The sequence below is a fragment of the Crocodylus siamensis genome, chromosome 2 (assembly GCF_052110815.1).
Source record: "Crocodylus siamensis isolate JL-2025a chromosome 2, ASM5211081v1, whole genome shotgun sequence".
Taxonomy (NCBI): Eukaryota; Metazoa; Chordata; order Crocodylia; family Crocodylidae; genus Crocodylus; species Crocodylus siamensis.
In genome coordinates this window covers 287,877,689-287,902,425 of record NC_143396.1, presented here as the reverse complement: position 1 = coordinate 287,902,425, position 24,737 = coordinate 287,877,689, and the positions used below count along the sequence as shown (strand labels likewise).

At 47.8% G+C, this 24,737-nt stretch overlaps 1 protein-coding gene across 2 annotated transcripts in view; it reads right to left on the bottom strand.

The window, feature by feature from the left end:
* Positions 1-24,737, bottom strand: part of SYT16 (synaptotagmin 16) — a 158,235-nt gene that overhangs the window by 110,276 nt on the left and 23,222 nt on the right. The window contains exon 2 of one of the 2 annotated variants that reach the window (XM_090034323.1): positions 698-1,383. The exons of the other annotated variant lie outside the window; for it this stretch is intronic. The gene's annotated coding sequence lies outside the window, so the exon portion shown is untranslated. The remainder of the gene's footprint in view (positions 1-697; positions 1,384-24,737) is intronic. 2 annotated transcript variants of the gene reach the window in all.

Genomic DNA, 24,737 nt, shown 5'->3' with positions numbered 1-24,737 from the left:
TGTGGGCAGAACAGCACCGTCTGCAATGCACATCAGGTGCTGCATGTATTACACACCCGCCCAGGCATAAGAATAGCTGGCTGTTTAAGAGCATTTCCTGTAAACTCTGCTCCGTGGAAAAACAGAGACACGGGACGCACCCAAGTTCCCAACTACGTCTGTTTAAATATTGAGATAAATATTTAAGGAAGGTTTTTGACTTGAGAATGGCTTTGGGACCATATCGCATTTTCATTGCCTGCAAATGCCACCTCTGTGCAGGGCTTTGCTTCCCTTGTTCCACCCTCATCCTCGCTGAGGGTCCTCTGCCAGCACCAGAGCAGAGCAAGATTATTTTGCTTTTTAGAGTCTTTAAACATCAGTTGAGCTGGAAAGAGGACAGCAGATAAACTGTCCCCATCAGTACATCATTGGCCATCGTTATTGCAATGAAAACTAGATGGAGAAAGAAAAAGCACAGGAGGGAAGAAATCCTTGCTGCACTGAAGTCAGTGGACATCTTACAACTGATCTCAACAGGGCCAGGACTTCATGCCAAGGCTCTTGGCACCAAAGAGAGCTCTCTGCTAACTACTTACAAGGGACAGCCCTGTCAGTCGGTCACTTAAGTGCTTAAAGGAGTCCAATATTGGACCTCACTGCCTTTAAATAGATGTATCCTCCCAACATCTCTACGGGGACAGGGAAGTGCTGTTACCTCCATTTTGCCCAAGTCACACCTCCAGTCCATGGCAGGGCAGAGGCCGATCCCAGCTCCCCAGAGTCCTGGGTCCGCATGCTGTCCTAATTTCTGGCCAACAATTCCTGCCCCATAACTTCAGGACTTCTGCCATGGGCCAGCGTTTAAGCTAGTGCCAACCCAGACTGGGTTACATACAATTCATGTTAGCAGTGCATAAGCAGAAAAGTACTGAATTTCCATGTGGCTGAGATATTCTGTCTCACACATCCAAGCATTTCATCTCTCCCAGTTATGCCAACACTTCTCCTCCGGTGGAACGCCCCCACCTCTCAGGTGTTTCAGGGATGTCGGTACGTCAGGCCTGGAGAAGACTTTGAGATGTTATAAAAATAACAGCCTGTAATATGTTTGTCGGCCCCTGGGCTGGTGGAGATCTGGTTCGCTCTTTTTCAGCCAGCCAGAAGGATTTATTTTCAAGTTGCTGAAGTGCATAAACTAGGCACTGGAGTAGGTCTCCAGGCACATACAGGGGAAGGAGAGGGTGCTGCTGGGCACCAAACTCTTGCATAAGCGTCACTGCAATCCAGATGTAGGGCACATGCTCTCGGAGGGGCGCAGTCTGCTAGATGTGCTCAGAGCATCACTCATCAACACTGATACCATTCAGATGATTGCAAAGCACAGCAGCCACAGATACTTCCCTTAAAAAAAAATAAAATAAATTGGGTGAATGCGCTAATACTAGGACAAGCTCCCTCTTGCTCGCTCTCCCCAAAGCCCCGTCACTCTTGCATCCTGGTCCAGGTTGCTGTCTGGCTTCAGCAGGAGAGGTGGAGGGTGGCTCCAGGGAGACTGCTATACAGTCTGGAGGTTAGAGCAACCCTCCGGAGAAGCCAGACGTGCATTTGAAACCCTGGAGGCCGAGAGGAGGTCAGGATCCAGGCATCCCACTTTCTGCACGTTCTGACCTCAAGGTTATTGGGCAAACTGCACGTGCCTCCCCTCACTCCCAGGCCAGTCCTGTGCCTTCCCTTCCCTCTGGAGAGGGCCTGTGGATTCAGAAAAGAAATGGGTTAAGACACGGATGTGCAGCTATAAGCCTGGGAGTTAGGGCATGGCTCAGCTAGCTCAAGGGGTATCACTGCTGGTGCTGTGGCTGTCTGAAGCACTCTTTGGAGGCACTTCACTTTCCCCTTCACTTCAGAGGGAATCTAGCCATTTCAGTCTTTTTGAATCATCCTCCTGGGTTCAGGCACTTATTCAAAGCCTACTTATTCAAAGCCTATGGAAGCCCATAAAGGACTCATTTAGATTTTGCCCCTACGTCACGCTACTGCGAGGTGGTCACTGGCGGTGCTCCTCATCTTCTGCGCGCCCAGCATGAGACCTTAGGGTCCAATTTTCAGTGCCGAGTATTCCCCACTGCCACGAAGCCAGTGGGAGCCGTGCTCTGAACTGACTGTGAGCAGGTCGCTTTAATTCTGGCATTTCCTCACTTCTGTGAGCTTGACTTGGGCACCTGAATAATACACAGGTTTTTGATGAACACAGTTTAAGCTACCTGCACCACTGTGAGGTAGGGAAGTGTTACCCCATTTTACAGATTGGGAATTATGCCCCAGAGCCCAAGTAGCCTCAACTCCGTGATTTATTACAACGGGCACTTGCAGCAGGGTGATGAAAGAGGCATCAAGCCATCCCACCTCATTTCCTTTGCATCTTGCAGAGTAACCAGCACTTCCTTCCAACAAATGCCTTATCTTAAACCTATTCCTGAATTCATCACGTAAAGACAACAATTCTCAGCCAGGATCCTGTAGGACCCTAGGGTGCCTGAAGCTCCCTTCCAGGGTGCCAAGGGGCACCATGCAACAGTAGCACTGTTAGGTGTGCAAACACGATTCACAAGATAAACCAAGAGACTTAGGAACCCAGTGTCAAGGCCATTCTGCCTCAACTACTAGTGCCTTGACTTGAATTGCTCTAGTATTTTTTTCTATAGTCAGAAAAAGAGTGAAAGCTCAGAGTTGGCATTTTCCAAGGGAGCCTTTAGTCTAGAAAAGGTTGAAAACCACCCAGCCAAGGAGATGAAATGGAAATACGGATGCAAAAATCTTTGTCAGGGTAGCGGAAGGAGAGTAAAACTCCCTTTCCTGCCTACTCAGTATTTATCCTTTCCGCCCTACCCCTTGGTTATTACCCAGTTGTGCTAACGAGGCTGAAGCCGACTGAAAAAAACACAGTTCCTTTTTAAAGGACCCGTCAGCTAAACTGTAGAAATATTCCTTTTTATGCCCCGTTAAATGTCAAGCTGTTATTTTTAAAAAGCTGGACAGCGCTCTTTGTGCAAACCTTTGCACTGTTGTTTTAAAGATCAAACATCCTTTCACCTGCGAATCGCAGAGTGGCCGGTTTCCCTAGTAACGTAATTTGCTTCCAGTTCAATGAAACAGCGAGATTCTTGCCGTGGGTTTGCTACCCGGTGCCGCCAATCCCTGCTCGGGAAGTCAGCGCTCTTTCAACACGCTATAAAAAGTCCGTTGCCAAGGTGTCTTTGTAATCTTTAAATGAACCTCTTATAAATTGATTTTTAATTTTTTTTAAAGCCACACGAAGCTTATGCCTCCTGAAAAATCATAGGGTGCATTGTCTGCGCCTTTTCATTTATCTGCACTTGTTACTTATAACTGAAGATCAGACTTATTTCTTGGTGTGTTCGTGCACCCTGTTTCCCCCCCTCAAATGGCAATTAACTCATTGAACGAGGCTGAATTCACAACAGTGACATTTTGAGCCCTTTTGCCCTGATGCCGAGACAAAGGTTCATCCTAGTGCAAAGAGCCCTGTGTAAAAATAGGCCGGCAGACTCCATCAAATAATTTCCCTCTCAAAAGCCTGAAGCAGAGGGAAAGTTGCTCCAGAAACCTGAAAATTAAAAATCTCAGACTGACTGGGGAGTCAAAAAAGGGGCAAAGAGAAGAGGGTTTGTGAATACATGAAGAGAGCAGAGGAAAGAGCGTTTTAGTGATGTAGATATTGCAAGAGCCTTGCAACATGATCTCAGGACATCAGCACAGAGGCCCAACTTGTCCAGCCCTCGATGCCTTGCCTCCTCATCCTTATCTGGATGTGTACTGTAGAAACTAGATAGTGGCCGTGTCTACACGAGATGCCGACTGTGCAGCAGCTCGTTACTGCTGCGCATTAGTGCCATGTGGCATGACGCATGACGCAATGCTACTGCGCAGTCGGCATCTCCAAAAAGCCGTTCAGAAATGCTACCGTGCAGTCATTTAGTCTGGTTACTGCGTGGTCATTTGGTACTGATGTATACATGGAGGGTAGTGGCCGTGTCCTGAGCCAAGCTACTCAATTTTTTATCATGCCTACAGCAGAAGCCATCCACCCTTTCAAGTGGGGCAAAGATACTATTCTGGCTCCTACTTGCAGTTGGAGATTACAGCCCCAACTCCTTTCATCACCTCTGCACTACGCAGCGCAGACCAAAGCACGCTGCTGAAAAGGGAAAGGTAGCCTCGTGTCCGTTCTTGTTTCCTGGGAGAAAAATCCCCAGCTCAGCAGAATATTTACTCCAGCACCTATACACGCCAATTAGGCAGGTCTGCAATGGAAGTATTGATGAGAATAAGGATTATTCTGTGCTCAGTAAAGTACTGACATAGCTATTTCACTTGCAGAGAGGGAGGAAGAGAGAATTAGACACAGTGGGTTCTGCCATACGTTCAAACTAAAACTGGACAGATCCAGCTATAAAGTTATTACACATTTTCAAGCACTAACTTTGCACCTGGTTGGCTCTTTTTATAGCTGGATGGCCACCTTTATGGAGTGAAATTACTCTCCGTGTGTGGCCAGTCTAAATTTATTGCATTAATTATTAACCAGGATAATTACTTTGTACGTGTGGTCAGTCTTTGCACATGGGGCTGGTCTGAATTTATTCTGTGACCTAACCAGTTAATTGTGTAATATATGCAACATAGGGCAGGGGCACAGACTCATGTTCACGCTTTTTTTTTTTTTTAAACACCAAGTTACCTCAGTATAATCCCTAGTATAGATGGAAGAATGGTGCCCTAAGATAGCATAATTTATTTCCCTTACTTTAATAGTACCTCTGTACCCTAGGCCTCTGGCAGACATTACACTTAACATGAGATTAACCAATTAATCACATCTTAAGTAGTAACATGGCCACCCATTCATGTAATTAATGGTGTGAAAGGACAGGGAATAAATCACAAACTTATTATACAAATCAAGACTCATGTGTTCCTGAGGCTGGGAATACCAAGAAGCTGCCTGATGCTCCCAGCCACAAGTGCAATGGGCACCCAACTTGTTACATGCCAGTGCAGAGGTAGCACGGCATCATAATCATGGTTATGATGCCAGGCTCACCCTGTACCAGCAATAAAGCACAACTGGGACCTGAGCCCCGATCCCACCATCACACCTCCTGCCGTGGACATCTGGCATGGCAGGAGGTGCATGTCTGTTGGGATCAGATCCCATCATGCCTTTAACCGAGTCCGTTAGTAGCCCAGCATATCTGCACCTCCACTCCAGAGCTTGTACCTTTAGCCATGTTACTATTTTCTAGCATTTTTTTCAGGTTGCATCGGCTGTTGTCTGTAATGTATATGAATGACTTAATAAGGTGAAAAAATAAATTCCAGATCCCCTTATTTGTATTTGGACAGTCACGTACAGGGCAAGCAGTTTGTCATATCTCACTAGATGCTACCATTAGGTTTTCAAATTGATTGGAAGGTGAGTATCAACACATTTTGATGCCACCATTATCATTTGAATACTTACCATCATTAATGCCTATTGTTCACATTTGAAACTGAGCACCTGGCGTGATGGCAGCTGTACTAGTGATTGGCATGTTTCCTTTTCAGCCTATTTTTAAAGTGCTAAAACCATTTAAAAAAAACCTCCAGCATCTTTGCCAGTCTCTAACGTAGCGATGACATGTGCCAGTCTTATTTTAGTTTCATTGTAAACTGATCATCATGGACTGCAGCATTTGCTACACGCAGACTCGCCCATAGCCAGTCATTAATGTACTGAGAAGTGAGGTTTCCAAGCTCACACACAACAGTCACCGCATGGCATGCTCTAGGTCTAGCACTGAGCAAGGAACAATGTTCTTGAGAGAGTATTCAGAAAGAGAGAGTGCCGTTTGGGGCTAACTCAAAGAAAAATGCCTCTCCTTTTAGTGACAAAAACCTTAGAAGGGAAATACAAGACTGCAGAAAGACCAATATGTGAAAGTCGTTCAGGACTCTGCATGTGACCGGCAGAGAGGTATTGGAAAGGGCTAGTTAGGACATAAGCTGAAGGACTCCACGGTATGAACTTCCAACTTAATGGGTCTCAAGGCCTTTGTCAAGGTAGGCACATGGCACTGAGGGCACAACCACGCTTAGCTTAACTGCGGTTGTAAGCAACTTAAGACAGTAGCAAGCACCACCACTGACCCACTGAAAGTCACATCCTCAAAAGAGCAGGCTCAGTCCACTGCCTGTTATTTTAGCTGGCCTGCAGTTCAATCTAGGGGAAAAACATTTGTCTGGTGGCATTCTTCACACCAAGTCACTGCAGCTAACCTGCTGCCCCATGGCTGGATCACCTGCCCAGAGCACGCTGCATCGCAGCCTGGTTGACTTCTGCGTTCCTTGTGCTCAAGCACAGCTGAGTTTTTTGCATGGCCAACAAGGCCCAGCCTTGTCCTCCATGCAGGGCCTCATCTAGCACCCACTGAAGTCAGTGGAAATACTCCTATTGATTTAGTCACCTCTAAACTGGATCCATCATGTACAATTTGCAGGGACCTAGTTAACTCGTGGCAAAACGAAGCCATTTTTGTGGCTTTGTCCCAGCACAAAGGGGCTGTTTTGTGAGCATTTTGCGGCATACCCACCCCTCACCACTGATTGGTGGAAAGGGCCCGGGGGAGGCAGGGCAGCCACCATCTTGTCTACTGCCCCCTTCCTGCCACCCCACCAGCTGGTACCTTTGCCTCCAGGGCTGGCTGTGAAGCCCACCCAGGAGGGGAAGATTTAATAAAAAACTTATTTTTATTAAGTGGTTTTTTTCATGGATTTCACGAGCAACCTGGATTTCTCAGGCAACCTCAGATTTCATGGTTTACACAAAATCTGCAAAAACGTGATATAGGTAGGTCCCTTACAATGTTCACCTATTTCACTAGAAGATTTGGGGGAAAACCAAAAGGCAAAGAGCTATCATCTCTTTTGCAAACCACAGCCTAGAATCTGCACCAATTTTCCTGGCACTTGATGGGAAGAGCAGACATTGCAAGAGAAGAGAGTTTGAAGGATGCGCCAGTAAAGCTAGTCTGCACGTGGCTTGAAAAGTCACTGCAATTGCAATATCTCTGTTCTCTTAATACAGAACCCATCTTGTTTCTACCAAACTTGCATCATCACACAGTGCATATTCGATGGTCAACTCCAGCGAGACATGGAGCAAGAAGAGTGTGTTTAACAGGGACCTACAAATAAACAGAGTGACCACACAGCACAGAGGGCTCAGATTGTCAGGAAAACTGGGTTTCTAAGGGGAAAAAAAACTTGCATAGACATGGAAGAAAGAATGGTCCTGGAAGGCAAAGAAAACAATAAAGGAAGCTAAAAGCTTATATAGTATTGCACTGGGGGCAGGAAAAGGATGAGATGCGAGAGGGAGAGAGATTGATGCCAGGAATAATGCCCAAAATACTAGAGCAGCTGACGAGGTGTTTGCCGAGTGCTGAGATTCCTAGACAAGCTTTTTTCTTTTTTTTTTTTTTTACCTGAAGCCACGAAGCAGAAGAGAAACTAGATCATTGTGTCTACATGCTGAGAGCTCCAACATCCATTTATATTTGGAGGCATAAAACACAATTTTAAAAAGTGGATTGTTTGCATCAGGCACGATTCCAGGTTGCAGAGAAGTGGATCGGACTCCTAGGAGTGTCAGCCAAAAGCGAGGTCAGCTGAACTGCCCAGGAAAAGGGCCAAAACCACAAGAGTGACTTGTGCAGAACAAGCTCGTGGGCTCTGGCTACAGGAACACAACAGTCAAGATCGTGGGTGGATCTAGGATTTTGAAAAGGAAGATGCAGGTGATGCGACTGGCACTGCAGGAGTGGCTGTAGCCCTCCCCGCTGCCGGGACCTTTTTGAGTCCCCAAAGCAGGTAAGATTCTCCCCATTCCCCAGCCCCTGCCCTAATCTGGGCTCCCCTTCCTCTCTGGTACTCCGTGGCACCCCCCCTCCTCTTCCATTCCCCAGGCGCCTATTCTAGGAGCGGCTGCCCCCAGGCAGGGGAAAGGGGGACCCCTGCACAGCTGCCACTGTCCCTGGCTGACCCAGGGTCAGGGAAATTGCAGGGCTGCTCTTCCCCTCCAACTGGAGCTGCATGGGATGCTGGGCTCAGCTCGGGGCCATGATGGTGGCAGGCCGGTCCCCCCTTCTAGCCCCTGCTCAGTCCCACTGGCCAGGAGCAGGTGAGGGAATAGGGAGGACCACCCACAGACACCACCTTCCCCAGCTCCACCTGGCACCCCATGTAGCTAATCCCTGCAGCTGGAACCCTAGGGGCAGTGGGGGAAGCCCAGGAGAGGGAGACAGGGAGCAGAGACCTGTCCACTGCTGCTGCCACTGAGCCCAGCACCCTGTACAGCTTGAGTGGGGTGCAAGGGACCCGAGAGTCAGCTGGGGACAGCAGTGGAAGGAGACAGATCCCTCCTTCCTCATCTGCTCCCTGCTTCATTCCCCCCATGCACATACTCCCGACCAGCCTGGGGCACCAACCACACCTCCAGCTTCACGGCAGCCAGGTTTCTGTGGCTGGAGGGAACTCAAGTTGCTGGCACATGAGCTAGATAGACAGCTGAAGGGCTGCGACTGTGCCGCTACACCCCACTGGATCCACTCCAGGCCAGCCAGAGACAGGCTGCCCAGCATCACAGTCCTGTGTATTCATAGGAGAAAACAACATGAATGGCAGAAAGGAAAATACCCAGTCAATGGGAAATCGCGCAAGAAATGAGGGGAAAAGAACCGCTATGCCCCAGTGTCTCTCCCACCCCAGAAAGGAAGGAGACGGGAGAAGGGAGACAGCACTGCATGCATTGGTTAAGGATGCAGAGACTCCCAGTGAAGAGGGGGTGTCTGCAAAGGGACTCTGGCAGATCAGCAGACTCACCACGTGAGTGCACACTGCACTTCCACTGCCAATTTTGCCACATGGTGGATCAGCCATCAATTTGATTCCAGCTGGATTGTAAACCAGATGCAATGTAATCCCAGCAACGCTGATAAGCAGCAATATTAAGATGAGAAAATGGGACCAAGTGCTGGTGACATGCAATAAAACCCTTGAGACCCAGGGACAAATGTAAGTTGTTGATAAAGAACCCACAATACAAGGGACATTATCTCAACATGCTAATAATGGTAACACATAGGAGCAGCAGCCACCACTGAGAAGGAAGGCGGTGAAAATCCTGGATTTCATTGCAATACTCCAAGGGAAGGGACACATCAAGGAAAAGTGAATCCAGAACCATGACACCAAGCTAGGATAACATTTAAAGAGAGGGTGGACATGGAGAGGAGACTTGAATGCAGGTAACCTGAAGAGAAGAGAATTCACCCAACATTGGATTTCTAAGAAAGTTTCCTGTCCCCAGGCAGACCCTACAGACCCAAGAACAATTAAGGAAAGACCAGAGGTTGTGAGTTGTCCATCTTTCCAGCTTCTGCGCACCCCTACTGGAAGCCCACACACACTTAAGATAGTTACCACACAAGGATGCAGCCTGGGAAGAAAGGTACTTGAAAGAGCAAAGACGATTTCGAGTGAGGCGCCATTTCTAATGTCCCAAACCCTGCAGCAGCTAGTGCCACAGCACGATGCCTTGGGAGGAATGGGAAAGCCAGCAGCCTGCGGCTTCTGTTGGTCGGTCACGGGGACATGCTTGGGTACAAAAGGGGTGTGAAGCTGTGCTCTTTGAAATGGAGTAATGTCAACTCACCTTGGGGCACAGGGTAGACACACACACCGGCCAGCCACAAGCCATTAGCAAGCCTCATAGAAAAGCTACTGTGGAGTGTAGCCAAGTTGGGACAACACACCTCGTGCACACCAGCGGCACATGGGCAAGAAAAGGTACTGCCCAAGAAGGACACCATGGAGCAGGGCCTGTTCCCCACAGGTGAGGGATGAGCCATGTGCTCAAGATGAGACTTTCTTTAAATGGGACAGGCAACGGATCTCAGCAGATTTAAGAGCCAAAAGGTGGATGTGCATTTCAGACTCCACACACAAGCATGGCTGAGGTTACCCAGCATATATCCATTGGCCCATAGGGAGGCTGAAAGCCAAGGAGAGGGTTTAGGGAACAGTCAGAGCTGGGCAAAGCGCTGACTAGAGAAGGAGACCCTGTGGGAAATCCCAGCCCAGGCCCGTGGAGAAGTCAAACCAGACTTGCTTGCTGTTAATGACAAGGATGACGTGGTCCCGCAGCAGCTGGGACCCCGAAACATTCTGGAAGCTCCTGCCTGTAGCAACATCCACTTGGCGAAACGACTCCAACGTCAACCCTGCTCCCTCCAGGGTCAAAGTTAGGGTGACTTGGCTCACTTCCATTGCTACAGGGTCATGAACAAGGAACAGCTGCTCCCCTTCCCTCTTCAAAGTCACTCCAAGCAAGCGTGTGTCCATACCCCATACGTCTGACATGTGAATGCTTACTGCAAGAGAGATGTGGGTTTCCTAAAGTGTTGCAGCAAAGCTCTAGCACTGGCTCCTGCAGCTGGAAGGGAGCCCACGGGTTGAGCCCTGAAGTCTGTTCCTACTTCTTACTCTGCTGAAACGATCATGGATGTCAGGGGTAGTTTGGCCTCAGCATATTACATAGCATGTAGCTGGATTCTCCATTACCTTTCCTAGATTTGGGAAGCGGGGGAGGGGGAAGGGTTTCAGGGGCTGGGTTTATTGGAGGTTGTTTTTTTTTTAAACCTTTTTAAAGGTATTTTGCAAATGAAATTTAGAAGCCCAGTCCACTTGCTGCAACTAGAGGAATAGAAATACCCCTGGGGCTTCCCAGCTGATCAAACAAGTACCTGGCTAGGGTAGCTGTATCTGACAGATGAATCTTTCTGGCCATTTGCTTTGAGATGGGATGGAGATCCCTCAGCTCAAAGCTGGCACATGCTGGTACCTGGAAGTGTGCTCTGCCAGGCGGTCTGCAGTACAGCGTGCGCAGATACAGTCAATACCCTTCACCTGCCCCTCAAACCTGACCACACAAATCCATCCGGGCGGACTGTCTACTCCTGCCTATCCAAGGCATCCATGTTGTGCCTTATTTTTCCATCTGCTTACTTGATTAAGCTACTCAACCAAGTCATACTACCGCAGCCCATGGGGGTTGGTGGGGACCCTGCAACCCTGGACAGCAGAGCTCTCTGCCTCCCCCAGCACCAGGCTACATGAAGGCCTGATGTTTGCTGCTGCCGTCAAGCCAAGGAACCTGCTCTTTTACCTCAAACACTTGATGCTCATGCATTTAAAGCTAGGGGTCTTAGTTCATCTCTTTCCAGAAAGCTCAACAAATCTCACTCAACTGGCTGGAAAAATCTCAACCCTCATGCCCAGGTACAAAGATTAATGCCAATTTGGGTGCTCCATGTGTTGTTGTGATAAGGACAGCCGAGGATGGGATGAGTGAAGCCACTTAAAAATAAAGAAGTGGCTCTTAAAGAGTCCTTCTGTAGTCCAGCCATAAGAGGGAGACAAAAACCAAAACTGGATTAATAGAGACCGCTGCCATCGCTCACAATCCAAGCCAAACCAGATTTAGCAAACTGAGCCCTAAGCAACTCCAGGCCTCCCTGGGGAAGTAACGTGTGCACCTCTCCTTTAAGGACTCAGATCTGCAGTTCTCTCTCCGTTTCCTCACCTCTGCTTCCTAAATATCATGCACCTCTCTCAAAAATCAAGCATTCGGTTGGCTGGCTAATGGGTCTCGGAACAAGATGGGCTTTTTGCAAGTGCAATATTGTTCAGTCTTGTGCGGACATCTATTTTTGAGACCTTTTTTACACCCACCCCCATAAAAAAGCAAATTAAAAAGCTGTAAGACAAACAGTATCCATTAGCATGCAAATCAGATGGCGCAGGTGGCCCGAGTTAGCAGCAGGGAAGGAACAAAAGGGAGACAGGGTGGAATTGGCACACGCACAGCCTGTCAATGGACAAACCCACAAGTAGTAATTTTTTCACTAGAAATGGATTGTACCAGAAACATCCACCGCAACAGGTACAAATGATTTCCATTTTCCTATTGTAACGTAAAGACAATCCCACTTCCTCTTTGATCCAAGTTCCCTTCTGCAAAGTCCTGGATATGCCCTGTGATGGGCTGTACCTGAAGCCTATGAGAGGCCCTCTGGTTGTTGCAACACCTTCATGTAAACCATCTAAAGAGGTGGGTGTGGGTGGAATTAGTGAATTCAATATGAAAGTGAATACTGTAATCAGTAGAGTCGCCCCATATTGCAAAGAAAGAGATTCATCAGATTAATTAGACAGCATCCCGGCATTTTTGGTGACCTTCCGCTCTTTACATCAGCAAGACAGGACTACGCACTGTAGCAGATAGCAGTGAGAAAGCTGAAAGGTCTGAGATGTAAGCAGAGAACAAATACATCGGTTTCATGCTCCTTCTCAAGTGATCAGATAGTGAAACTGGGCTGATGGATAGACTTACGACTATAGGCTCCAGGGTCGACACTTGTCATTATGACCCCGGTCAGCGCGTGCCTCTCTGGGGCATGCTTGTAGGCTGTGTGGGGGAAATGCAGACATCAATGGGTTTGTTTCTTCCCCTACGGCTGAGAAAAAGGTATACATTTTGGAGCACAAGTCTGGAGCTAAGGGGAAAGCCTACAGCAAGTCCCAGCACCTCATGGAGTACACGAGTCCATCCACTTCTGCCACATGCACCGTGCAAAGACGCCACTCAAGATTGTCAGCCAGTCCAAACACACTTGCAGAGCAATCAGGAAGATTTAATTACATTCAGCCAATATTTTGACTGGGATCCTGGAAGGAAACCAAGCAGCTCCATCTCCCACTTGGGAGTGGAAATGCTGAGCAGCCACGAGAGAATCCCCATTCCCCATTCCCGTGAACAAAACCGCCTGCTGTGCCCGAGCGCAGCCTTCAGTGACTAGATCAGCAAACAAACGATGGCTGTCAGCTACTCGCACGCACGCACAGCTACTCCGGAAAATCCTGCGGTGAGCTACAAGTTCCTCAAGCCTTCACTTTTATGGTACAACTCTTGTATAGACGTTGCCAGTCCAGGACTCCCTTCCTCCCTCCCTCCACCACAAAGCCGTTCTTCATGGAAGTGTAACGGCCTTCCAAAAATCAATTCTGGCGGCTACCAACTTCAAAAAAGGGCTAAATGTATACCGGGACTGAACACTTCTGCTGCCTTGATGGCTCTGGATTTCTATTTTAAACTGAAAAACCACATCCCTGGCAGGAGAATATGGTGGCACTGGATAAGAGCACCATCTCGTGGTCGGCAAGTTCTCCACGCTCCTCTTAATACAGAGTAAACTGAAAGCAAAGCTGCGAGGCCATCAATTAAATCATTCCTCTTACAGCCTATGAATTTCAATAAATGCACCATCTGTGCACCTTCTGTGTGGGAATTCAGTCATTTTCTTGGCAGCAATATTATTCTAGAGCAATTACCTGAGTCTTTATCACCTATCATTGTGCTTCATCATCTTTTCATCATGTGTAAAACCAACCACTTCATTACTACAATTTTTGCTACAGTAGGCAGCAAAATCTTGTTGGTTACCACGGAGATGAGCTGTCAGAAGAAGAAAGTGTACATTTAAAGAAACCAAAACTGGAGAAAAGAAGGGGTAGGGCCTAAAATGAGCTTGTTTCCCCAAGCTGGAGAGCTTCGCATAAAAGCCCTAATCTTACACTGCAGCACGCTAGCTGTGGCACTGAGGAACTGCTAGGTTTCCATCAGCCTTCCCAACGGATGGGCTGGTCCAGCGACTCCGAGGCACTGCCACTGCTAAAAGGGGAGAGACTCCAGCCCTGAACTCAAGTCTCCCGTTCTCTGCTAGGAAGCACAATATTTTGTTAGGCAAATCAGCAGGTGAAGGATGAAGGATGGAAAAACAAGACACCCAGCATAATTCTCTCCAGAGCTGGTGGCTACTTGTAGAGCCAAGTTAGCTTTGCATCATCTGCACTGGGTTTTATGCTACCTCTAGATATTCTCCTCCAGTTTACTCATGTCTGCCCAGATTTCAGTCTATATGTGCTCTTCCACCTCCTCCAGGGATTTCCTTCCAGAGCTGCTCTCTGGCATCTTGCTACTTTCCCTCAATCTGCCCAATTTTCCAGTTTTTCCTGTGTCCTGCTAAAGTTTTTCTTGGTCCCTAACCTCACTGGAGAGCAGCATCCAGCTGGTAAGTCTGTTGGAGGGGAAGGGGGAGGGGGGCAGATTGAGGTCCCCACAGTGAGGCAGGGAGTGGGGCTGGCGCTGGGGCAGGGACAGGTGGCACACAGCCAGGGCAAAGCACGGGATGGAGCCACAGCTCATTTGGGGGGTACTATGGGGGGGCAGCTCCTGCTGCTGTGCACACACCAGGAGGGCATAGGGGGCATGTGCCCCTCTATCTGAGGCACAGGTGGGCTGTCACTGCAGACTGAGGCCAGGGGTGGCACCAGGCTCTTCCTGGCAGGGTGGCTGGGGCTGTACTCAGAGCAAGTGGTGGTGGTGCTGGGACAGGGAGGTTCAGGGGCAGGCTACAGCAAATTTTGGGGTGGCCACAGCCTCTCCCCAGAGCCCCCCCACTCCAGCGCCACCACCGCCCATCCTGAAGTACAGCTCAGCCCAGCCCCACTGCCAGAAAAAGTCCAGTGCCACCCCCAGCCTACAGTAGCAGCCTGCCTTCACCCCACACACATATCCAGGGGCACACTCCTTCATGCCCTCCTGGGGTACATGCAGTGGCAGGAGCTGCTCCCCTCTTCCCTGCACCCCAGATGAGCTGCTTGTGGCTCTATCCTACATGTTGCCCCAGCAGTGCCTGCCCCAGTCCCACTCCCTCCCTCACTGCAGAGGCCTTGGTCTGCCCCCTCCACACCCCTTTCCCCCCCCCACAAACATACCAGCCAGGTGCCGCTCTCCATGCCGTCAGGCTCTACTCCTGGCCATGTGCAAGCTGCAGATGTGCGCATTTACACAGCATTTACCAGTGACATCGTCAGCCACATCAGCCAAAAAAAGACAATTGCTGATAATGCTAATTTTCCTTTTATTGATGCCAATACAACATGGGACTAATGTATCGATGCACCCCTAGATTATTTCATATGTTTAATATCGGACATCAAGGATCTGAGTGTCAAAAATGCAGGTCACTTCTGGCTGGCAAGGATTCTGAAGATGACTCCATGGTAATGGTTATATCACCTTTCACAGATTCAAACAAGCAAATTTAGAAAGGTATTTAGGCACCCAATTCCCACCTAAATTAGTCAGAAATTAAAACTACATCAAGCTCAAAATGCCAAAATACTTTTTTTTCTTTTTGCAAACATTAATTTGCAAAGCTCTTTGCAAAGTTCCCTGCAAATGTCAACTTTCCTCTCAAAGTCCTAACTACTTAAATTATCCCTATCTTATAGATCAGGGATGGGCAATTATTTTGTGGGGAAGGCTGATTACTGAGCTTTGGCAAGCCATCGAGGGCCACATGACAGGCAGCCAGGGGCAGATAACTTATTCTCAAAATTTTTAAGGGGTCCCTTGGGCCAGATAGAATAGCCTGCCTGGTAGGCCGCATCTCGCCTGTGGGCCGCATTTTGCCCACCTCTGTTATAGATGGTAAAACTCTGCTTAAGACAGTTTAATGCGCATATTTTCTAAAAGTTCCCTGTTATTTTAAGAATCCCTGAGCTTGATTTTAAAAAGTGGTGAATACTTGCAGCTTCCAAGGATTTCAGCTAATGTTGCTTGGGACCTTTGAAAAATCAGGGCCCTATGGACATCAGACTAGGCACCCAAAATGAGACAGAGCTTTGAACATGTGGGGTTAAGCAGCTATCCCAAGATCATCCCGGGAGTGAGAAGCACAACTAGAGTTCAGCAGTCAGAACATCCAGTGTCGGCTCTGCAGGAGAGGGAATGGATGGGAGAGAGGAGCGTGAGACATACAGAAAAATAGAGAAAAGAAAGCAGTGAATGAAGGGAAAAGAGAAAGGGGAGAAAGAAAGAGCAAGGTGGTGTTGAAGACTGAGTCTCAGGAGAGTCCACAAGCCCATAAGGCATCAAGGAGTGAAAACTGAGGATCTCTTTGAGAAGCCATGAAAGTCTGAAATTAGTCCTACAATTATTTTTTCTAACCTAATGGCCCTGGACACTTCATTTCACTTAGAAGCAAAGGACTTTCCAGATTCACCCCTAACTGGAAGTGCTGCTAAGGGGTGGCTGAGGTGAAGGGCAGGGAAGTGTACAGAAAACGGAGCATGATGAAGCAAAGGGCATGAAATCCTAGAATCATATAGAAGTTGGGCTGGAAGGGACCTCCGTAGGTCATCTAGTCCAGCCCCTTGCCTGAGCAGGATCTTCCCGCTTCTATTAAAATTAGTCAACTCTGACACAGCCCAGGACACAACACCCTAATCTGCCCCTGGGAAAGCAGGGGACCATGACAGCCGATGTTCTGCTGCTGCAAGGGCTTTTAAAATGCACTTGGGAAATCCCAGAGGGGCCAAACCCTGCATTACAGAGGAAGGCAAAAAAACCCAACCCAGTCTGTACCATACTGACCATGAGCTAAAATTCCTTTGTCGGCCTGATCCTGAGTGAAGGGGCAAGACCCTCTAGCCAGGAACCTCCAGTTTTGAGTCCCATCAGGAGCACTGGCACAGCTCAGTCAAAGTCTCCAGCGTGGACTGCAGGCAATGCTTCTAAGAGAGGCTTAAAACCCCCTGACATGTAGCAGCAGGAGGGGAAAAATTCCCTGGTAACCAGCAAAGCTCTCCTCAGCTAAAGGCACCAGTCTTGTTCTGCTTCTGCAGTCATCCAGATACCAAAGGCAAGGGAGACCTGGTACCCCCGAGCTGCTCAGGATCTGCCATCTCCTGCTCTGCACACACTGGAGACCCTCCGACAGATCTACAAACCAACCCAACAGCATCAGTGGATCAACTTTGGACTACTGTGGTTCTGCACACATCTGGCGAGTCCACACCACAAATGCAGCGGCCACTTCTATAACGCACATTCAGGCTTCTAGAGAGGAGACCTGTCCCCTGCAGAACTTGCCCCAGCGTTTGCTAGACTCACCAAGCCAGCAAGAAGCTGATCAGTGCAGCCCCAGAGCAAACAATGAGCAAGGGGGGTGATCAATGCAGCCCCCGTGCTAAAGCTCAAATTCATCTATGGTGCAATTCCACTGACCTGTGCAAGGGCTGGATATGGCCGCATGCATCTCATTCAGTAAGCTGTTTCAAAAGCCCGTATCTGACGCATTATCATGGGGTGCTTGTACATGATGTGTATTGTTTACATACACATTACAAAACAGCATGAAAAAAATTGCTGTTTCGCTCGGTTAGTCGCACAAGCAAATACATGTTGCCTTTTTTTTTTTTTTTTTTTTTTTATGGTGGCAGGTTTCAATTTACCATGGCAAGTTTTTTTTTGGTATTATAGGAGCAGTCAGAGGGCTCAAGCCAAGAGTGGGGACACCACTCAGTACTATAAAAATGCATGGTGGGACACAAGCCCTGCTCACTTTGAACAGGCCAGACAGGCATCACAGGGGAAGACAAGCCAGCAGCTTAGAGGTGAAGCGTAGAGATGGAAGACCTGGGTTCTCCTCCCAAGTGCCATCTGGTACCCTGCTTGTGCTGCTGTGTAAATCTCACAGGTAAAAAGCCACAGAGGCTCTCTCCTCTACCCCACAGGCTCTGTAATATTTATACTACTATATAGAAAAGCACCCAGTCATCTAGGATCAAGGCTGGGTCATCATTTCCGTTCACAGGTGCTCTCCAGCTTCCTTCATTTGCAGTATCGGTTCATTCTATAAAACCTCAGGATGGAGCCATTCAAGCCTTCCTTGCATGGCACCCAGATGGGAGCACTACAGGACTATCCCAGCCGCTCCCACTGTGCCCCCAGCCTAGCTGAGAGAGGAGACAACATGTGACATCTTCAGAGGCAGCCCCATCCCGTTCTTCATGGCTGGAGAGATGGTGGCCACAAACTGGAGGAAGGAAAGGTAAACCATGTGGCAACAAGAGGTTCCTCAAAGCTTCAGGAAGGAGGTGGCTGCCTGGCCCCTACAACAAGTGGTCTAACTTCACATCAGGTCAACTCTACAGTAGAAAAGCAGCAATGCTTCTTCCATCCTGCTGGACCAACTATGTAGTTGGGATAAGGTCAGTTCAAATGTAAGACCTTCTTCCTCAGGTCTCTGATTACAATCTGATGACATTATATAATGTCTGGCATTCAAAGCCCTGTCTGACTTTATCCCAGCTCTGCAGTTGGTCCAATAAAAAGTTCTCACCCTAAGAAACCCTTGCCTCTCACATAATTTCTGGACCATCACAGCTACAACATCACTTTCACGCTACCCCTGCATCATCAAGGTACAAGCTGTTGCACTTAGGGCTTCGGGGCTGGGCAGCAGTACAAGTCAGAAACGAGGCTGAAGCAGGTTGGCCACGCCGTCTTGGAGGAGAGCTAGGACGTTCTGGGTAAAGGGTTCCTCCACCATTAGGGGAGGGGAAGAGAAAGATGGAGCCAGATAGGTGGACTTTTGACCCCTGCCCATAAGGAAGAACGTGTCAGCAGACAGTGAGCAATTTAAGGAAAAAGAAAATCATCTCTGATGCCCTGCGAGTCATTTTCTGGCCTTGTAGGAAAGGTTTATTGCTCTTCCAGGAACAGGGAGGGTCCTAATGCTGCCATTTATTTTAGCTGTGGATGCAAACTGCCAAAAGTGCATGCTCGGAGCATGTTTTTTTCAACTCCTTAGAGCAGCAGTCAGCAGCTTTTTCAGGCTGCAGTGACCCAATATGGGCCAGAAGCAGGCAGATGGGTGGTAGGACACAGCCAATGCCGCTGCCTCCCCACCCATGGCACGGGAAAGCTACTGCTGCCAAAGCCCCACATTCATGGGTGGATCAAATAGCTCCAAGGGCTGGACATAGCCTGCAGACTATAGGTTGCTGACTCTTGCCTTAGAGCAAAGGCAAATTCCCAGCAGCAGGCTGTCAAGTGAACATATCAGCAAAGTGCTGAAAGGCATGCAGATATATTTCATCACCACGTCAGCCTGGACTCCTGTGTCCAACAGATCCAGGATCATTGACCTCAAAAGCCCATTGCTGCCATTTCTTCCCTTCACTTTGAAAGCAACGGTTTAAAGTGACTGCAATGTTCTTGGCACAGCCCTTGAGATTAAATCCCACTCCTTGACAGAGACAGCAGCACCTCCATCCCATCCAAGGGCCTCAGTTCTGACATGAGTTGCCAGTAGGGTGAATAGGATAGAGCCAGCCTTTCTTGTTTTTTCCTCCCAGGCCTCTCTGCCTCTACTGCCAGAGGTAAGCTTTCCTGGTCCAGGGTCAAGCCTGCTATTTGCTGTAGGGCACTGTAAGCTGTGCAGCACTCTGTGAAAACATGCCAGCCCCAAGACCAATTGGCTAGTGGGTTTTTTGCAGCCCCAAATATACCAGTACAACTCGTTCGGCCAACTGCTTGTTTGCTTGCAATATAGGACAATCCCATTCCCCATTAGGGCCACACCAGAGGCCTCCTGAGACATCAGGTCCAGGCCCCTACATTCATAGATAATCGTTAATCAACAAAATGCCCAAAACAACCATGGCACACAAAGCACAAAATCAGAAACACTCCACAAACAGGCCAGTGGTAAAAGCTGGGGAGACAAGGCACTGCCAGTGTCCTGCCCTGCCCCTGCTGTGCCGTAGGAATAGTTGGTGAATAGATCCTAGGAAGAGGACCATGTCCCATGCAAAACCCCCATAATCCTTTCAATTGGAGTCTCTTCATGTCATACAGCTCAATTTAATTATTGTTCAGTAGCAGACAAACTCCACAGAGGAGTCAAGCGTGCTTGCTGTGGGAAGAGAAGGAGAGTTTATACACCTTGATCCATCCACTGTAGTGAAATGCTCCACTTGTCAGACAACAGCAGGCAACTCCAACTGGAATCAATGCAACGATGTTGGAAACATCATTCGTAAAGCCCCGTTGCTGGACCAGGCTGCTGTTGTGCTTGGCTCTGTACAAATATGTATGTGAAGTAGAATTTGGCTCCCTGCATAGGAAGTTTAGCCCAAGAATAAGCTCTCCATCCAGTCTTACATCTTGTCCAGGAGAAAATGACAGAGCAAAGAAATAACATTAAAGCAAGACAAAAATATGGAGATGACAATCAGCCTTGAAAAAGGGAGACCGTGTTGAAGTCCATTAGGCAGGAAGCATTTTGCACTCCATTATATTTACAGCCTGAGAGTATCTTTGTCTCCAGGAGCTCTCAAGTATTCACTGGGTCCCCAATGAGTACAGCCTTCCCGAGTCATTTCAATGTCATGCGCTAAGCACTCTGGCATCGGACCGCATCGATTTTTATCTGCCTCACCCAATCAATGTAAAGATGTTTACGCTGAACACATAAAAGCTCTTTACACTGTGGGAAGACAACTACCCCCTGCAAGGGGCTTGTGTTGGGTCATTGGCATCATGGAATTATCCACTGTGCTTTGCATATTTCTACTGTTGACGGGAAGTAAGCAGGACCTTGCTTATTCAGGGCTCGCCCCAAGCGCTGCCTGTGTAGATTCGTTGCCGCAGGAGCAGGCTCAAAAACTCCAATTCATGATCAGCCTCCAACACTGCTGATGGGCTTGTGCACAGGCTCCGCCTGTCCCCTATGTCTCCCCACCCATACGCACTGAAATAAGGCACAGCTGCTCTTGCCACCCCATATGGGTAGGCAGAGCTGAGCACAATAAGCAGGCTTCTAATGCCCTTGAAGTGTGAATGTGCAGGGTGAGCCAGGAACTGGAGCCTCCATCTCTGCTAAACACCAGGTACTATAACAAAAGCTAATAACTGAGCAATGCCACGGCAAGATTTAGAGGGTGCTGGCTTAATTTCCCTACAGCAGCTGATTTCAGGCAGGTATCCAAGTATCCAGAGTCTACTTAGGGTAGCCATGTCCAGTGCCCCAAGAAAAGAGAAATGGCTCGTTCTTCCTGGCTGAGAGGGACAGCATTAAATATAAAACTACCATCCATATCCTCATCTGAAATGGATGCAGCATAGAGCCACTAAAATTACAGGGTTACACTGATTTATACCCAGGTAGGGTTCAGGTCCTGGGCTTTAAACAGTTCTTCATTTCTGTTTTTAAAACTGAAACCATTTTAAAAAATCTATCATCCTTGTTATGACTGAGGCTCTTTGTTTACTCTACCTTTCTCTCAGCCTGGATGCTGAAGATGAAAGGAATCAACTGGCCACTTTGATTTTCTATTTCTTGCTGATTTCTATGCTAGAGGGTCTGGGTTTCCTACACTGAATGCTTATTTGTTCAAAGAGACGCTGCTCCTTTGGAGCTGGTTTTGTTTCCAACAACATCGATTTGGGTAGTAAGTTTTAAAACAGCGTTTTGTAGACCCTTCTGGACCCGTCATACATTGCCAGCAGCTCTTCAGTACAGGTTGTTTTCAGTGCGACAGCCAAGTGAGAATTTGATATAGTTTTAAATTGCGGCGAAATTAAAGTGGTTTTCACTTACGTTATATTCAGTATACGAACACCATGTGCATCAAAGCAACTCAGAAATGGTGAGAAACCTCGAAATGCACAGGATACATATTGTTAACTTTGTAAGAGCTGGTTTGAATGGGTCCCATGAATGGCACATTTCCAGCCTATTTTCCTTCTTTTGCTATAGTTTTTTGTAGCAGTGATGCCTCCTTGGCTTAAAATCATACACTCATAGAAAATGAGGGTTGGGAGGGACTTCAGAAGGTCACATCTCATCCAACCCTCTGCTCAAAGCAGGACCAGCCCCAGCTAGATCATTCCAACCAGGTCTTTAAAACCTCCAAGGACTGACTTCTCTCCGAGCTTTGAGATTAGCTAGGGCAAAAAATGAATGGCATACAATGGAGGCCCCCCAAACTGTTTGAAGAATTATCACCTTGTTCTGTGAAGCTATATGTTGCCTATGCAGCACAGTCCCCTGCCACGTTACATATATTACACAATTAACTGGTTAACTGCACAGTCAGTTTAGACCAGCCACACATGCAAAGTAAAGATCATGCCATAAAAATGTCCATCCAGCTATAAAAAGAGCCAACCAACTACAAAGCTAGTGCTTGAAAATGTGTAACAACTGTAGAACTGGTTTCTATCCAGCTTTTATTTGAACATGTGACATGGCCCTGACTTTCCAGATGGGAATGGTGGATGGGAGGGTTGGATGAAATGTGACCTCCTGAAGTCCTTCCCAACTCTCATTTTCTGAGAGTCTAGGATTCTAAGCCAAGGAGGCGTCACTGCTACAAAAAACTATAGCAAAAGAAGGAAAATAGGCGGAAATGTGCCATTCACGGGACCCATTCAAATGAGCTCTTACGAAGTTAACAATATGTTTGAAAGAGCTGAGGGAAATAAAGGAACTGGAGACAGCTGATAGGGAATCATGCTGCAGATTCTGAATCCCAGAGATGCACATCAATGATTTTTATTTGTTTGGATTAAATAATAGATCAAATTACTTCTTATTTCCCAGCTCTTACCCCATGGCCCACTCATTGCAACTACTGCACTTACGATCTAATGCCATCAATTTCTCATCATCAACTACTTCTGTTCACTGCCCATTAATATTTCTTACACCACCTACATTTCCCATGTCATGAAGCAGGAGTTTAACTGGGTGATCAATAAAGAACACTTACTTCAAGGTTACCTTTTACATTTTGGCATATGGTATGTAGTGTGCATAACTGCTAATTAATGGAGCCGTTCTTTTCAACAGACAGCTCTGAATGGGGGGGGGGGGGGGGGGGGTTCCCTACAGCCAATGGAAAAAGGGAGGTAGCAAAAGATAGTCAGTTCCTTATGATTCCATTTACACACGCACAAATTTCTCCCTAAAATCTTAGCTAGGATTCAGGAAAATTTCCACCTGGGAGAGGCACCGGGATTGTGCAGATGAAGCCAAGACCCTCTGCCTTCCAGATTGCTGTGCATGCATATCTATGTGAATGAGAAAGCCTAAGAGGCAGTCAGGAGCCCTCTGAAAAGGTCTGCATGAGTTAACACACTAACCATGGCTAATTGTGCAGAAACGGCAGGTTTGGTTGGGCCACCACCTGCTTCAGAACAACGAGGGGGAACAAGGCAGATCCTACCTGCACCCCAGAAAATAACCCACTTGCTGCTGCTAAGAGGGGTAACTGTCTGATTCCCACCCAGTGCTGCTCCTCATCCCACAGCATGCAGAAGAAAGACAGTTATAGCAACCACAAGATCTACAGATCCAAGGTGGTAAGAAGAGCCAGGTTCCCAGAGGACCTACTCACAGTGAAAGAGGCAAGTTTGCTGCATCATATCAACCTTCACACACACGAGACTCTCTCTGGAAAGTGGACGGGGCTATGACACCTTCAGCTGCAGGCCCAGCAAATTTGCATTTGCGACTAAACATCCTTAGGAGTGGATATGCTCAATGGATGCCTTATCTTTCACAGGCTAAGCCCATGACACTGCACATATCCACACGTATGTCCATAGCATTAATCTTCCAGCCTTAGTAGGAATGCTAATACACTGTGAACTAACGTTCCTCCCCCAGCAAGAAACCTTCCAGCAAAGTGAAATGGCACACTGGGCTCTGCTCTGCCAACATCACACCTATTACTTCGAGGCAAGAGGAGAGCACAACACCTCCATATGCCAAGGTGCAATGCATTAAATCAGTGGGGCCAACCTGATTATTAGATCAGTGGGGCCAACACCTTACCAGGGTCATTTGACCCCAGTACTCTTTCCTGCCATGGCAGCAGGTTGGACTTGATGATCTGCTTAGGTCTTTTCTGACCCTACCTACTATGAAACTATGAAACCTTTTTGGCAGGCATACCACAAATTAGCCCCCACATCCTCCCCAAGTGCCACTCCAACTCCTTTCCCTGCCAATTTGTTACTCCAGTCTCCGATTCCTTGCCTGGGCTCCCTGCTGGCCTACTGCTCTGCTTTCTTCCCTGTGCTCCCTGCCTAATTTGCTGTTCTGCTTTCTGCTTCTTTCCCTACCTGCCACTGTGCTGCCTGCCCCCTCCCCAGTCTGCTCCATGCCACTTGCACAGGCTGCCTGTGCCACTTGTAGCATCCAGCCCACAGGCTAGCCACCCTGCATTAGACTGTGCTATAGGTGGAGAAGACAACTTGAAAAACAACGGCTGTCTGTAGACACTGCTTTAGTACCTCGCTTGTATTACACATGACAGTTGTGAGTGCTCCATTTTTTTCTTTTTTGCAAGAATAAACATAAATACCCCATAAGTGCTTTTCATTCTATCACTTAACTCATTTTAAATTTGCCTACAAATTCACAGATATTTAACAAAGGAGCAAAGGCCTGTCAGGGCATTTATGGAAACATTTTGGTTCTAGGCCCTTCTCCCCCCATCACAAATGTCTGCATTTAAAAAAAAGCAAAATCCATTGAGAATAAAACGTACATTTGCACTTTTTCAGCCAGCCTTACCAAAAAAACCCAGATGACTACAAAGCCAAATGGAGCTACGCACACTTTCAAGATGCTGCACTGCCCTCTGGAGACTCATTTGTCCATTTTAGCTCTTCAAGGCACAGAGGTTGCTATATTTGCTGGCTCTCGGGA